This window comes from Pinus tabuliformis, chromosome 7 (assembly GCF_031772625.1).
Source record: "Pinus tabuliformis cultivar Carrire ecotype Pingquan chromosome 7, CPIR1, whole genome shotgun sequence".
Lineage (NCBI taxonomy): Eukaryota > Viridiplantae > Streptophyta > Pinopsida > Pinales > Pinaceae > Pinus > Pinus tabuliformis.
The window spans coordinates 1263361763-1263377079 of NC_142293.1; the positions used below are offsets into that span (position 1 = coordinate 1263361763).

A 15317-nucleotide genomic window follows, 5' to 3' on the forward strand; every position below is an offset into this window, starting at 1 on the left:
TCCTCTTCTTCTGCTTATGCAGGCATGTTGTAGAATTCTAGCGCATTGCACAGCTATGTATTCCAATCTGCTTGAACCCATTCTACCAGATCCTTAGGCATCCTAAATATTGCGGCCTTGATTTCTTGGAGCGCTTCATCAATGCACGCAAATTCATCCTCAAAACTTAAAGTTAACAAGAAACTTTCCCTCAGGATATCCCACTCGGTTGTCCTATGGCGTAGGTCCGTTTCCAAATATCAATTCATAGAAATAGTATATAGGGTGTGACAAAAGATATGTGCCCATTCTGGTTGAGGCTCCTCCCCCCAAATGCTAGCTTTGATCATCCTTGCCTGAGTATTTCTCTGTTAGGCGGGTAATCGCGTACCTGAGCATTAGCTTCATCATTCGCTTGTACTCTTTCCAGTTAGCAAAACTATCCTTATGCGTACCCCACCAGGTAGCAGGCGTAGCGTGTAGTACTAGATCAAGAGCTTGGAATCAATGCTAATCTAGCACCTCTATTTCAAACTTATCCCTAAACAAACTAACATCATCTAAGCCATCATAATGAGGAAGATTTCTTGCCTCCATGGATATGCACCGAAGCAACTTTGTCATCATATTTCCAAGCAATGTTGAAACTTCGTGCAACCTATTTTTCCAATGCTCGAGTTCTTCATCTGAATCTGTGATACATGAGCTATCTTTATCCCATGTAATTCACCCATTTGCAGTCAGATTGATCCAATATTCATCACGTGCAGTAATCTTGTCTATTTGATCCAAATAATCATCCTCTTCATAGTCATGGATTGGTTCAGTGTAGCGTGCTCCCTCGGTAGGATCCAATGGTACAATAACTCGCAATGCCTTCGTCTCAAATGTGATCCTTTGCATCTTCAAGTTAATTACAACATCCATGTCAAAGGCCCAATCAATTCTTAATAGTGCAGGGTAAAGGTTGTTGTCATCCACTATTTCAATTACTTCAAGGTTAGCCAGAGTGCTCGCTCCCTCAATGTTTATTGTTACCCCATAGGCACCCCATAGGAATGATTTTTTGTTGACTGGCTATGTGTAGCTATATAGGATACCATTGTAGAGCAAGTCTCTCCATCCTTTCCCATGTCTGCTTAGGCAGCACATTTGCATCATATCCCAGATCCAGGATGACTTGATCCATTTCATATTCTCCAATTTGTGCGGTTAACCTCATTTCATGCCCTGTCGCTTCTTATGCTTACCCAATCTCCTCATAGCACGTTGTTCGGGGGGAGTCTTGCTTTTACTCATGCAATTGTCAATTAGCTCCTGGAGCCTTTCCACTAGCTTCTGATCTTGCAACAACTTCATACATGTTTTCATAAAAGTAGGTAATAGCGATGGATCCATGTCCTGTGCTTTATTGTTTCCAACCAGTTTCTCCTACCTTCTTGATGTAGAAGCCTCAATGAAGTTCTTCTTGGCCTCCATAAAAGTTTCTTTAGCCTTGTTGAGATCAAATTTGGCATCCTTGCAAACCCAACCTTTGGTTTCTGGCTTCTTTCCTTTATCTTCTCCCATGGAAATACCACTTCGTGCCACTATATTGATGCTATGGTCCTCTTCACGAGGATCTGCCCTCATCATCTGTATGTTTTGTGTGGGTTATTGCGTCTTTTTGTCCTGGATTTTGGATATCAGCACCGGGCAATCCTCTATTACATGGTCAAACTATCTACAACATTGACAGGATGGATGTGTTGGGTTCGGACAGTCACATGCAAAATTACCTACTTCTCCACAGTTTTAGCAAATAACTTCTCCATGACCTCATCCAACCCCTCCTCCTCTTCCTCTTCCATGACCCTGGAATCCTTCGCGTGTTGCTCTTTTTCCTTGATCTTGGGGACGATTTTCTTCTTTCATTTGATATGTAGGGGTCTACTCCATTATTAATTTGTAGTTTCGGCAGTTTCACTCATCATGACCAATTGATTTACAGAAGGTAAAAAACAACTATTGCGGAGTCTACACAAACTTTTGCAATAGGTGACAATGGTGAGTCTGATGTTCCCCAACTATCTGGAAGATAGTGCACCATAAATGTACTCCTGTGCGCGATTCCGCAATGTTCTTAGGCTTCAAAGGAACAAGACCTCCTCGAATAAGTCAATTTTGATAAACAAGGTACTGATCCTTATCATGTCCCTTGTATTTACATTTTATGCACTTGACTTCTGCACACACCTAAGATTAAGCTTCCTTCCCTGTATTCAAGCTCTACAATTCCATGTGCAGGCTTGCTAGATGTGATTGAATCTCTTGTACTCCCACATTCGTATCCTATATTGGTTAAGCTTCCAACCTCATTGTGATCTCCATAGCCTCTACTTGCATTCCTATCTTCTGCTGTGATAATGGCAATCTCAGATGAGGTAATAGCAAAGCGACGTACCAGTCTCGATTGTTGGGTTGTGTTATATTCTTTCCACGACTAACCTACGTAGTGAACCGGGGGGTTAGAGGGGGGGTGGAGCCCCCCCTTCGTTGCGCCGATTGTGTAGCAGGGGGTGGCAGCCCCCCCTGTCTGGGGGGTTTGAGGGGGGCAGGTAGCCCCCCTCTACGGGGTCTGGGGCAGCGCCCCGGGAAATTTTTTTTTGGACCCTATATTAGGTTGGGCGAACCTACCTATGGTTTTTGGTCCATGGTTTTGGACGCGATGGTTTTCGGTCCATGGTATTGGATGCTTCGGCATGTATAAATATGTATTCTAAAATTGAAAGGAATATAATGAAAAATCAAGCTGGTAGTCCCAATTTTGGGATCCAGGGGAAAATCTGTGTGTATATGTGTTTTATGTGTTATGCTCTCGCATTGTTTGTTTTTCTGTGATTTAGAATTCGCATGCAGGTAATTTCTCTACGGGGTTAAAACCTACATTTGGTATCAGAGCTGTTTTGGCTTCAAGGGGACGCTTTTGTTGCTGAGGGGTTTCGCTCGGGCCTATGGTAGACCCTGTTCAGTGGGAGATCTGTGGGATCGATTCTGGTGGTGAAAGAAGATGGCGAGCAGCGGAAAGATAGAGATCGAGAAGTTCAATGGTCAGAGTTTTGAGTTGTGGAAACTCAAGATGGAGGATCTATTGGTGGATAAAGATCAGTGGATCGCGGTAGATCCAGGTACTAAACCAACGGGAGTGACCGATGAAGAATGGAAGAAGTTGGATCGGAAGGCAAATAGCACAATATGATTGTGTGTCTCATATTCAGTGTTGCTGAATGTATCAGGGGAAGCTACGACGAAGGCTTTGTGGGACAAGTTAGGGACTTTGTACCAATCTAAGTCTCTGGTGAATAAACTGTTCCTGCAGAAAAAGTTGTATAACCTGAGGATGAAAGATGGAGACTTGGTGACAGAGCATCTGAACGCATTTAATACTGTGGTAAGTCAGTTAGCGTCTGTTGATATTAAAATTTCAAATGAAGATAAGTGCATCAGTTTGTTGTGTTCTCTACCAGATTCGTGGGATAGTCTGGTTATTGCAATAGGTAGCAATGCAACTGCTTTGAAATTTGATGAAATAGTCTCAGCCTTGCCGACGGAGGAGATGAGACGGAAAAATATGGAGAGCCAGAATGGTGATGCCTTGTCTGTATGAGGACGGTCCCAGAATAGAAACAAAAATAAGTCATCGAGTGGGAGATCTAAATCTAGAGGGAGATCTAAATCTCCAGGAAAACCTATAAAGGTGGTGTGCTGGAAATGCGGAAAGGAAGGGCACTTCAAAAGGGACTGTAAATCTAAATATCCTGATAAAGGAAAGGGATCTGATGATGCTCCTTCTGCAGAGGCGAAAACCACCTCAAACGAAGGTGAGGATGTGTACTTGGCTTCTTCAAGTACACATGTAGATCATGAGGCATGGTTGATTGACTCAGGTGCATCCTTTCACTTCACTCCCCATAGAGAGTGGTTCTGCGAGTATGAGAAATACGATGGTGGTGATGTCTTCTTAGGAGACAATAGGAAGGATAGAATCATTGGTCACGGAAAAGTAAAGTTGAAGTTGGAAGGTGGAAGGGTTAGAACACTTCCGGGTGTTCTACATATTCTTGCATTGGCCAGAAATCTGATTTCTGTAAGCAAGTTGGATGATGTAGGTGTAAAAATAGTGTTCGAGAAACCCTCTCTTTCACATCTAAGGGTATTTGGATGTGATGCATATGTACATGTTCCAAAGAAGAAACGAACCAAGTTGGAAAATAAATATGAAAAGTGCATCTTTATTGGATATAAGGATGGTTTAAAGGGTTATAAGCTTTGGAACCCAGTCACACGGAAGGTTGTGTACAGCTGAGATGTGGTGTTCAGAGAGGTAAAAGATGTTATTAAACATGAAGTCCAACCAAAGGAACCTGAGAAGATAGAGTTTAAGCTAAAGGAGGAAGAATCAGACTCTGTAGTAGAGGAGGAATCAGAAGATGAAGAGCCACAAACTCCGGTTGTGAGAAGATCAGTTCGAGAAAGAAGGCAGCTAGAAAGGTATAGTCCTTCTGCTTTCTGTTCAAATTTTGCTTTGTCTATTACTGATGATGATCCCAGAACTATGAAGGAAGCATTAGATTCAAAGGATGGAAAACTCTGGAAAGAGGCCATGGTTGATGAAATGGCATCTTTGCACAAAAATGAGGCTTGGGAACTGGTGGAGTTGCCGGCTGGAATGAAACCCATTGGCAGCAAATGGGTGTTCAAAAAGACGACAAATGCAGAAGGGAAGGTGGAGAAATACAAAGCTCGGTTGGTAGCAAAAGGTTGTTCCCAGGTGCCGGGAATTTATTTTGGTGATATTTTTTCTCCTGTTGCCAAGGTAACTTCTATTAGGTTACTTTTATTTGTTGCTACTGCTTTTGATTTTGAGGTAGAACAGATGGATGTGAAGACAACATTTCTTCATGGGGATTTGGAAGAGGAAATCTACATGAAGCAACCTGAAGGCTTTGCGGTGAAGGGTAAGAAAGAACTGGTATGCAAGTTAAAGAAGTCTTTGTATGGGTTAAAACAGTCACCAAGGATGTGGTATCATAAATTTGATACATTTATACGGGGACTTGGCTTCACCAGAAGCAAAGCAGATCACTGTGTGTATTTTAAATTAATTGGTGACCGTGTTATTTATCTGGTCTTGTATGTGGATGATATGTTACTGGTTGGAAATGACAAAGAAATTATCCAGGATTTGAAGACCCAATTGTCCTCCAAATTCGACATGAAAGATCTTGGTGCTGCAAACTATATTTTGGGCATGGAAATTAAAAGAGATCAGGCAAAGAGGAAGCTCTGGTTAAACCAGAGGAAGTATGTCGAGACAATACTGCAGAGGTTTAATATGCAGGATAATAAACTGGTGAAGGTTCCTATTCCTGTAGGTGTGAGGTTATCTGCTGAACGGTGTCCCAAGACACAAGAAGAGGAAGAGGACATGTCCCATGTTCCATATGCGAGTGCAGTCAGTAGCCTGATGTATGTAATGGTCTGTACTAGACCAGACATTGCACATGCAGTGGGAGTATTGAGCAAGTTTATGTCAAAACCAGGGAAGGATCACTGGAGAGTAGTGAATCGGGTTTCCAGGTATTTGCATGGCACTAGTGATTATGGTTTGTGCTACCAAGGAAGAACAGGATTGGACAGAGTGTTGGATATTCGTGGCTTTGTTGATGTAGACTGGGCTGGAGATTTGGATCAGAGAAGATCTACAAGTGGGTATGTGTTTAACCTATTTGGAGGTGCAATCAGTTGGATGAGTAAGAAACAATCTGCAGTGGCACTATCAACTACAGAGGCAGAATACATGGCAGCCACTCATGCAAGAAAGGAAGCAGTTTGGTTGTAGAGATTGTGTTCAAGTATGGGGTTAGTACAGAGAGCTAAAAGAATAGAGTGTGACAGCCAAAGTGCAATTTTCTTGGCAAAGAACCCTGCTTATCATTCAAAGACAAAGCACATTGATGTTCAGTATCACTTTGTGAGGGATATGATAGAAGACAAAAAGGTGTTGCTGGTAAAGGTAGAAACTTTGAAGAATACTGCAGATGCATAGACAAAATCTGTGAGCTCTGAGAAGTTCTCTTGGTGTAGAGAAACAATGGGCATTTCACGGCTGGAAAAATGACTAAGCTCTCCTGTGGCCCCCTGTGGAAAGAAAACGACAAGTGGGAGATTGTTGGGTTCTGTTATATTCTTTCCACGACTAACTTATGTAGTGAATCGGGGGGTTAGAGGGGGGCCAGAGACCCCCCTTCATTGCGTCGATTGCATAGTCGGGGGGTCACAGGGGGGGCAGCAGTCCCCCTTGTCTGGGGGGTTTGAGGGGGGCGGGTAGCCCCCCTCTACGGGGTCCGAGGCAGCGCCTCGGGAAATTTTTTTTTGGACCCTATATTAGGTTGGGTGAACCTACCTATGGTTTTCGGTCCATGGTTTTGGACGCGATGGTTTTTGGTCCATGGTATTGGATGCTTCAGCATGCATAAATATGTATTGTAACATTGAAAGGAATATAATGAAAAATCAAGCTGGTAGTCCTGGTTTTGGGATCCAGGGGAAAATCTCTATGTATATGTGTTTTATGTGTTATGCTCTCGCATTGTTTATTTTTCTGTGATTTATTATTCGTATGCAGGTAATTTCTGTACGCGGTTAAAACCTACATCGATGTTGGTCATCCGTTGTCTTCATATTAGCTTTCAAGATCAGTCATTTTAACCTCTGATTGAAGTCCCACGCAGACTCATTTATCCTTTGTTGTATTTCCTTAAACTCTGTTACAAACAGAGCCTGAGACTTAGGCTTCTTAAACTCATTGTCCAGTGCCTATTGATTCTTCGCCATTGTCAAATGTACAAAACTTCATATATCATGTCAATGCCCTATCCTGTAGTGTTGTGACCAGCTCCTCTTTCTTCATATTATCGGAAGTAATATGTTGTTCCTTCCACACAGCATCAACGATGAACCAGAATTGTTTGGGGTATTCGCTTCCTACCCATTTAAATATCGACATCTTTATCGTGTTTTCCATGTTGAAGGGTTGATGCGGAGGTGGAGGTGTAGGTGTATGTGGTGGAGGTGGAGGTGGTGGTGGAGTGGATGGATGGGGTATCCCCTAGATACCCTGGCTTACTATCTGTAGCACGCTTCGCGGTGTTCTCATAATAGTTCCTTCGTCGTTGCTATCAGAAGATCCTAACAACAGAATGTATTCAAATCCTGATTCTTCATTCCTTCTTAAGGGTTTTCTACTTTGTGTAGTCCCAAACATGTATGTAATGGAATAACCCTTTCTCACACAACAACATATTAATCCAATTTTTCATAGATTTTAAGTACTTACCTCTTGGTCCCTTGAAGAACCCACTCTCTTCTTCACTATAGCTGATGGAACTGTATCGATCACGAGCTTAGTAATGAATCCTCCCAAGATACAATGAATATAGTGATCCATGGCTCAGACAATGTTATTTTATGAAGCTTCCAAGCGCTTCACCAGCTCTGGGATCCACACAATAGGACCGTCAAGCCTCCATGTACCATGAATATCTGCTAATCTGGACAACCACTCATGTAGTTCGCAAGGAAATAAATAGAACAAGGCTTCAATCTCGTTTGTGTATAGGTATCTATTCATCCATTGTTCCTTGGATAACCATGGGTTTCTATTTTCCTGAGTTGCAAATGCATGCAACTTCCAATCGAGCCACTTTTAGATTTCTTTCTTATTAGGGAACCAATTATTCAACATCACCCATTCCTTAGACAGATCCTAGCCTAGGTAATGGAACCATTTGTTGGCTTGATGGGGCTTGACCCAGGTTCGGCTTTATCTGCTCAAACCAAAAAAACCCTAACTACTGGCCCTTTCAGAAACAACCTACATAGCGCAGGATGCAGTCTCACTCGGAGCAGTATTAGGGGATGACAGAATCAGGTTTCTACATCTAAAGGCATGTGTGATAGGTTCCTGTGACCCTGATGGCTTAGATATACCTTCACACACCTTTAATCTTTCTGAACAAACAATTACTGTAAATGCACTTAAACAACTTCTAGATCTTCGCGAAGGTTTATATTCATTCATAACATGCATAAATATTACAGATCTACTATTTTTGCGCAACCAATAAGCATTAATTCATGTAAATCATAACTCAGAATGAAGATAAATAAACTTGGAGAAGTAAGAAATAATACAAAAATGCATCCAAATTGGCTCAAAACAATCTTTATTGAGTATAATCATTCAAGTACAGACTTCTTTTCTCTACTCACTTAACTACGGGAACCCGCACACTCAGCCTATGGACTTACAAAGGTCTCTGTGCACTCAACTATAGGATCCTTCCCCTTTCACCTAAGTACAGGAAATAGACCTTTCCAGCCTTATCTTACTTCCCCAAAACAATGAACTTCAATATTCATTCTTTTTCTTTAGACTCTCTATGACTCATCTATATATAGCATTTTTATTACAATATCATGGTTCACGAACCATGGGCGGGTCTCAAAACTCTCTATCACTTACCCACCTAAGGGACTAAATCCCCTTTGACTCATACTAGCTTTGCGCTTCACTTCCACATTTCATGGAGACTTTACATGCTTACCAAAATTTGGTTCAACTTGACCCTAGGGAACCTATCCCAACAATGAATAAGGAGTGCATGCTAGAAAACTTGCTCGCAGTTGGATGAACACACAAATCATACTAAGTAGCAAGCGAAGGAGACACATGTGCATGCATGAACTATCAAGCGAACACCAAGACCATTGAAGGCTCTGCGCACTGTGCCATGTGGAGGTGAAGCTATGGTACACCATGGGCACTCTCAACACTCAACAACACAACATCTCGACTTGAGCAACACAATCAACATGTGCATACCAACAGTGTTATGTCGAGTTGTGTCATGAGTTTCCTTGGCCACATCACTATTTTGGGTCATAACTGTGTACTCAATGTAATGTAACATGCAAGTCCAAGAGACCCACAGATGAAGTCAAAGAGTCATGTAATTTTAATAGTCATGAGGGAAGCCAAACAGTTACAAGGGTCAGTTTCACCCTTGGCTATATATACTCCTCATTTGTACATGCAAAGGACGTTTTCACCTTGGCTCCTCCCACATAACCTTGAGAGTTTGTAGTCTTTTCTTTGAGGAGCGAGCAGTGGCTCCAATGCCCCACTATTAGGGTTAGTGATGTAATGGTGTACGGATGTGTCTTCGAAATTTTTCTTAATTCAGAGGTCTGTTAACATCCAACACATTTTCACACATGTATTGTATTCATTTGTAAGACTATTCTTTGGACGCTTGTAATGCATGTTGTTTTAACCTGTATTAAGACAATTGAACTATTTTGGTTGTTTAGTACGTATGTTGTCAGAAATGTGTTGTATCAATTGATTAACGATGTCTCTCCCATGTGGACTATTCCACCGAACACTTGATATATTCATAATCATAAACTTGTTATAACAATCGCCACACTCGTGTGGATTATTCCGTTGGGTGTTGTACGTGATAATTGTTCACTTTGTGTTTGTGACAGCCGAATCCGTGTGGACTACTCCGCTGGAAGCTCTGCATGTCCAGCTATGTTGTATGTCTCTAACAGATTTGGGACTATTCCCTTTCGACTTGAGACTCACTCTCACCCTCTCCCTCTGTAGTGAAAGAACCTTGACACAAGTGACACGAATCACTCACCTGACACGCGAACCTTGTTGTTCAAAGACTAAGTATACCACTCTCATGTGCTGAGAAGAAAGAACTAAGACTTATCTTTAAGATAATGGCAACCATGCCATCGTACCAGATGGGACTCCTACACCAAACAGTGTGAAGTCTAGTTGGGACTTCATACCGAGGAGATCCCCTGAATGTTAGCAGGTTCAACGCCATCAACACATAATAACAACTTACCCTCAAAATATATAAACCTATTATCCAACCAAAAGGAAAATGTAATATCAATGGTACATGGGTATTAACATTGCGCCAGAGGTAAAAGTCAAATTATGTTGGATGGACAATTTTGAAGTCAACTATGATGCGTAGGATATCATAAAAAAGGACCATAATAATTAACTCTTCTATAAAATAAAAGGAAGCTTGCAATAGAATTATGATAAATAGAGGACTATCATACAAAGTATGTGACAACTGATAGTTGTGTATTCCGTAACAATTATCTTCTTATCTGGCAATATGTTTCTAATATTGTCTGTAGCATATCAATCTGGATGCTTATTTGCAAAGAGTCTAGTATGGTGATGTTTTTGAAACACCACAAAAGTAACTCGAGGTTGATAATTTGGTGCAACATGGTGAGCCCTGGTATTGCACCAAGAGTGTTGCAATTTCCAAAGGCTCTTCAAATTTACTTATCAACCTGGGGTTTCGTACAAACTTCAAGGTGACAATACTATATACATAGTAGATGCATTCTACTCATGCCACCCTCAGCTAGGTCACTTGATCATTAGGGTTCCAAGATCATTCCTCTATTGAACTGAAAGGAGATTAACTATTGCAAACAAAATGTAAAAGTTAGTCCTAGTGCAAAGAAAGTAAATTCTTTTCAACTCAAACTTGCAAATGTTTTCAACTTGTGGATGTTGTGAAATTACACAAGAAATATGCTAACTGTAGGAAGTAAACTACTCTAGCTGGAAATCAATCATCTAACTATTAGGTTTTCTTGGAAACATAATATTATCCTACCAATTCACAACTCAAGAACTAATGTTATTTTATCTTGCAAGAAAGGAAAAAGAATGAAGGGAATGGCCTAGGTGGTACTTTTGGTCATGGAGTCCAAAGTGAGGGGTCAAACTACCCCTAAATTAATCTATGTTATAATTGCAGGTTAAAACAGGGTCAAAACAGGTTGTTACAGGTGTGTTACAAGATGTTGCTACAAGATGTCCTGAAATTCTACAGGAAGTTGGTCGAGAGAGTTTGGAGGGTGAAAATTATTGGATGAACTGATGGAAATCTAGATAAAAGTTATGGGAAATGTAGGGAAGGTGATCAACACCCCTAGGCAAGCTCAACACTTCAAGAAGGCCAGATTTGGGCTAAGATGGTTGCTCACAGTGACCAAAAAATAGAGATCAAGAAGATGGGTTGGCATGCATCAAGAAAGGACGGAAACAAGCTAGACTGAGTTGATGAAATGGTTTCGTGCCTGTAGAACCAACAACTCTGCAACAACATATCCACCTTTTCTTCTTTTCATTTGCAAAATATTACAATTAAATGTGGAAAAGATGAATTGAATTTGGAAAAATATCTAACTCATGCTAATGAACTTGATCTATGTCATGAAATACCTTCTAAGATACAACAATCACATAAGAAGAAAAATACCAAATGTAAAAATTTCTAAGAAATCATAAATAAACTATCTAACTAATGATAGGAACTTTATCTATGCAATGAACAAGAAATCTAATCATGCTCCCATGAGGGAGATGAGATATGGATCACAATCACATAATTTTTTAAGGATTTTACTGTACTGAACTACAACAACTAATTAACCTTCTAAGCTAAAAGAAGCATGAATAAACTCGACTGAATTGCAACAATTAATCAACATTCAATGCTAACAGAAATATGAATAAGCAACAACTAATCAACATTCTAGGCTAAGAGAAATATATATACATGAGAGGACCTCTACTGCTAGGGTTGGGCCCTAACCTAAGAGATTCAACCCTCTAATTTAACTTAGTGATGGATTAAAACAAAGCTTCTCATTATCATTCCAGAAATGCCAAATACATCATCAAAATAACAATCACAAGTTCTTCATCTCAATGGCCTCTTAACTACAATCAAACTTCAAATTCTGATGAGTCTCTTAGCCTTTTTATTTATACAAAAGGGTAGCTACCAAAAAATCCTTGGAAAATACGGATATTTGTCTCCCTAACTCAAGAATAGGTGAATCTTGCTCTTCCTTGACTTGCACTGGCTCAACTGCTAATGAACTCGGCCTACTTGGCTACCAATGACACCACATTGATGAGATATAGAGTGGGGATCTTTGAATGATTGTAGGATTTAAGGAGGTGTACAACCTCCTAGATTCTCTCTTGCTATCTACTCCGAGTTCCTACACTCAAATTAACTCAAAATTGCTCTAATTCCTACATTTAACACACATTAGGGCACATGACATAGAAACACATAATTTACTCTGCACACTAAGCATAATATAACAAAGTTTGTAGATAAATGTGAGAAAAAAGATCATTTAATAAGATGGAGGATGGTATTGTGACCCATATAATATACCTATTGATGAGTCTCATCACAAGAGATGCACAGGCCTGAAATTACCACCACAGAGATTCAACTCACTGCATGGATATAGTCATTTCAAGATGGATATAATGGATACAGGGATAATCCCACAATTAGAAAGATATATATATATATATATTGAACCATGAATTTTTAATGTAACATTGCAAGGTTTATCTTATAGTTATAGATAAATAATGACTTTGTACAAAATAAGGCATAACAAGGACTTTTAAGATGATCTTCCTCAAACGAGAAACAATGAAATTTGATAATTTTCAAAAAGTAACCTTAAAAGCATAATTATCTTTATGCATATTCCCAACCTCATGAAGACACTTATTTCTCTCTTGGAATTGAAGCCAATGAATACTCTTATCGATCCTACAGTGAAAATTTATGGTGCTTCCATTAATTACATATGGAATCTGGGGGTTCTTTTCTTGCCAATGTTTCACAAATTATAGTGCATGGTTATTTGTTCATTATTTTGGATGGTGCATGAGAATGTAATCATCTAGACCCTACATAAACAAATATGTCATTGTGTTGGGAAAGTTGGATGGTTTTGAAAGACACTACTAGTTCTGACAATGAAAACTTAACGATTAACAGTTAACTCTGCTCATGGAAGCTGACAAATTTATAAGCTCCCAACTTTCCCTATTTTGTCTCATACCTTTATCTCTACAAACTTTATCCCTTTTTATTTCATCTCTACGTAAGGAAACCAAATTGCAAGTCATTATACCTTGTCTCAGTATGAGTTATATACTATTTTTGTCATAGCTTCCACAATTATGTCCTCACCTACAGGGAGTATTATATAATTCTTAGATTTCCCAAACATAAATTATTAAATTCTCTTGCAATAATTCAAGAAAATAATAAATGATACATATCTGAAATGCCATGAAGACTTGCATATATTTTATAAGGGTGGACTCATAAAAGTTTCCAATGAAAAAAATGCATGACCAGAAACACTTTGTGGAAGGGAAATTGATACCTCAACCTAGTTAGTTTTGTCTATAAAAATCATCATCTGAATATCCACATAAACCAAATTTTAACTTCCAAAGAAATTCAAATATTCAGAAAAGATACATGCCTTGGTTATTTGGAAATTTTGTATTCAACTCTGTTGTCATCCTTGTCATGATAAACTGCTTAATAGATCCTAGAAACCCTTGTAAACTTCCCAGTTGTAAAAATCCATTCCCATCCAGACCACCTCCATTATAGGTAGTGAATTGTGCATCTAGTGGCATTAGTGGGATAGTGGAGAACACTTCAATACTAGGCGCTTCAAAACCTTTATTAAAACTCATGTTTCTCATGGACCATACATCCAATGAGGATGGTTTCATGAACACAAGCACTTCCATGACCCTTTCAAATTGACTCATGTAAACAATTGGGCAAGTTTTCAATTGGTTACTTCAAATGCAGGGCATAAAAAGCATTGGATCACACAAACATGTACATACTATGAAATATAATGTAAGCTAGCTTTGAAATCTTACTTTCCAAAATTGTAAAGTGAAAAATGTGTGATCTGGTGTGTAAGTTAAGTAGAGAGCCCAATAGAGAAAACATAATGTTGCTTGCTTGTTTTAAGTTGTGTTTGTTGATTATTTGGTGAGTATGAGTGCACTCTTTCAATAAGATTCTCAACACATTAGTTTCTATATCATTTAAAGTTTGTAAAAAATACACTAAATGCATCAGCTAAACAATTATGAAAAGCTAGTTCCATGCCAAATCCTAGTTGCGCGCATCAATTGCATTGCAAAAATTGAACATAATTAAGGATGGCTAAGTACTTATTAAGCTCAAGTTTTGGTGCCTCTACTTTGTAAATAAATAGAGATAGGGGGTTACCTAGTTCCCTTTCCATCACTATGAGGTGGTGTTGTTTTTCAAGAAAATGGTTGAATAACAATATATTCTATTTTTCTTTCAACCATATGTAGTAATTCTTGAAAATCTCATTATTTTCCCTCTCAATTCTCTGCCACACTACAAAATTCAGTAACCATTTTCATGTCAATTTTAATGACATAGACAAAACGTTTAGGGTTTTTAGAAGACTAGCAATTTTATTGATCATGTCTTAAATGATTTGATATACCTTTTCACTCATACTATTCATCCATATTAAATCATTTTTCACCAAGTTAATCAATAACAAACAAATCACTTCCTCATCTTAAGTCATGTTGGTTAAATTATGCACATTCATTACCTATTATACTAGCCTTCCAATTTGTGTTTATGTTTGAGCCAATGGTGCACTTTTTGCAAGTTAGGTTCTTGTGATGCCCAACCTCATATGAGTTTATGGGAAAAAGGAATGTCATATGTGACAAATGAAAAGGGAATAAAGCTAGAATAATTAAATGACTATTGTCTAGACAAAAATAAAGAGGAGAGAGTTCAAGTTGTAGATAATTCATTGCATGGGTTAACAGTGTCTTTATACAAAACTTGCAAAGAATAGTATGTATGAGTGCAAGCCTAAAAATTACAAAAGTTATTTTCTGTAAAAGAAAATCAGATGCTTGACACTTATTAGACATGCTGCTTTACTATGATCATCATCTCCAATATAATCCAGGCATAGGGGGATTACATTTCCCAAATTGAAATTAGTTGCATCATTTCCTCAGTCCATAATATCTAGGTGGAAAAATACATTAAAATCGCATCAGTTTCACAACTCCATACAAAAGAATTACAATACTATAATATTGTTAGCTAATTTTTGTAACAATTTTACCTTTGTAAACACACCTATAGTTTGGTGATCTGCCATGAATATTTGTATCCAAATTTACTAAACATATAATAATGGATATTTTTGCCAAGAAACATCTAAAACATTCATTAAAGAATAGATGTAAAAATGCAAACATCTAAACTCAATCCCATTTTCCATATCAAACACCCTACACATGTACTTACCATCAGTGAAGT

At 38.9% G+C, this 15317-nt stretch overlaps 1 pseudogene; it reads right to left on the bottom strand.

Moving 5' to 3' along the window:
• Positions 1-705: 705 nt before the first annotated feature.
• The window catches only part of LOC149252020 (protein RRP6-like 3), a 185096-nt pseudogene continuing 170484 nt past the window's right edge, over positions 706-15317 (bottom strand).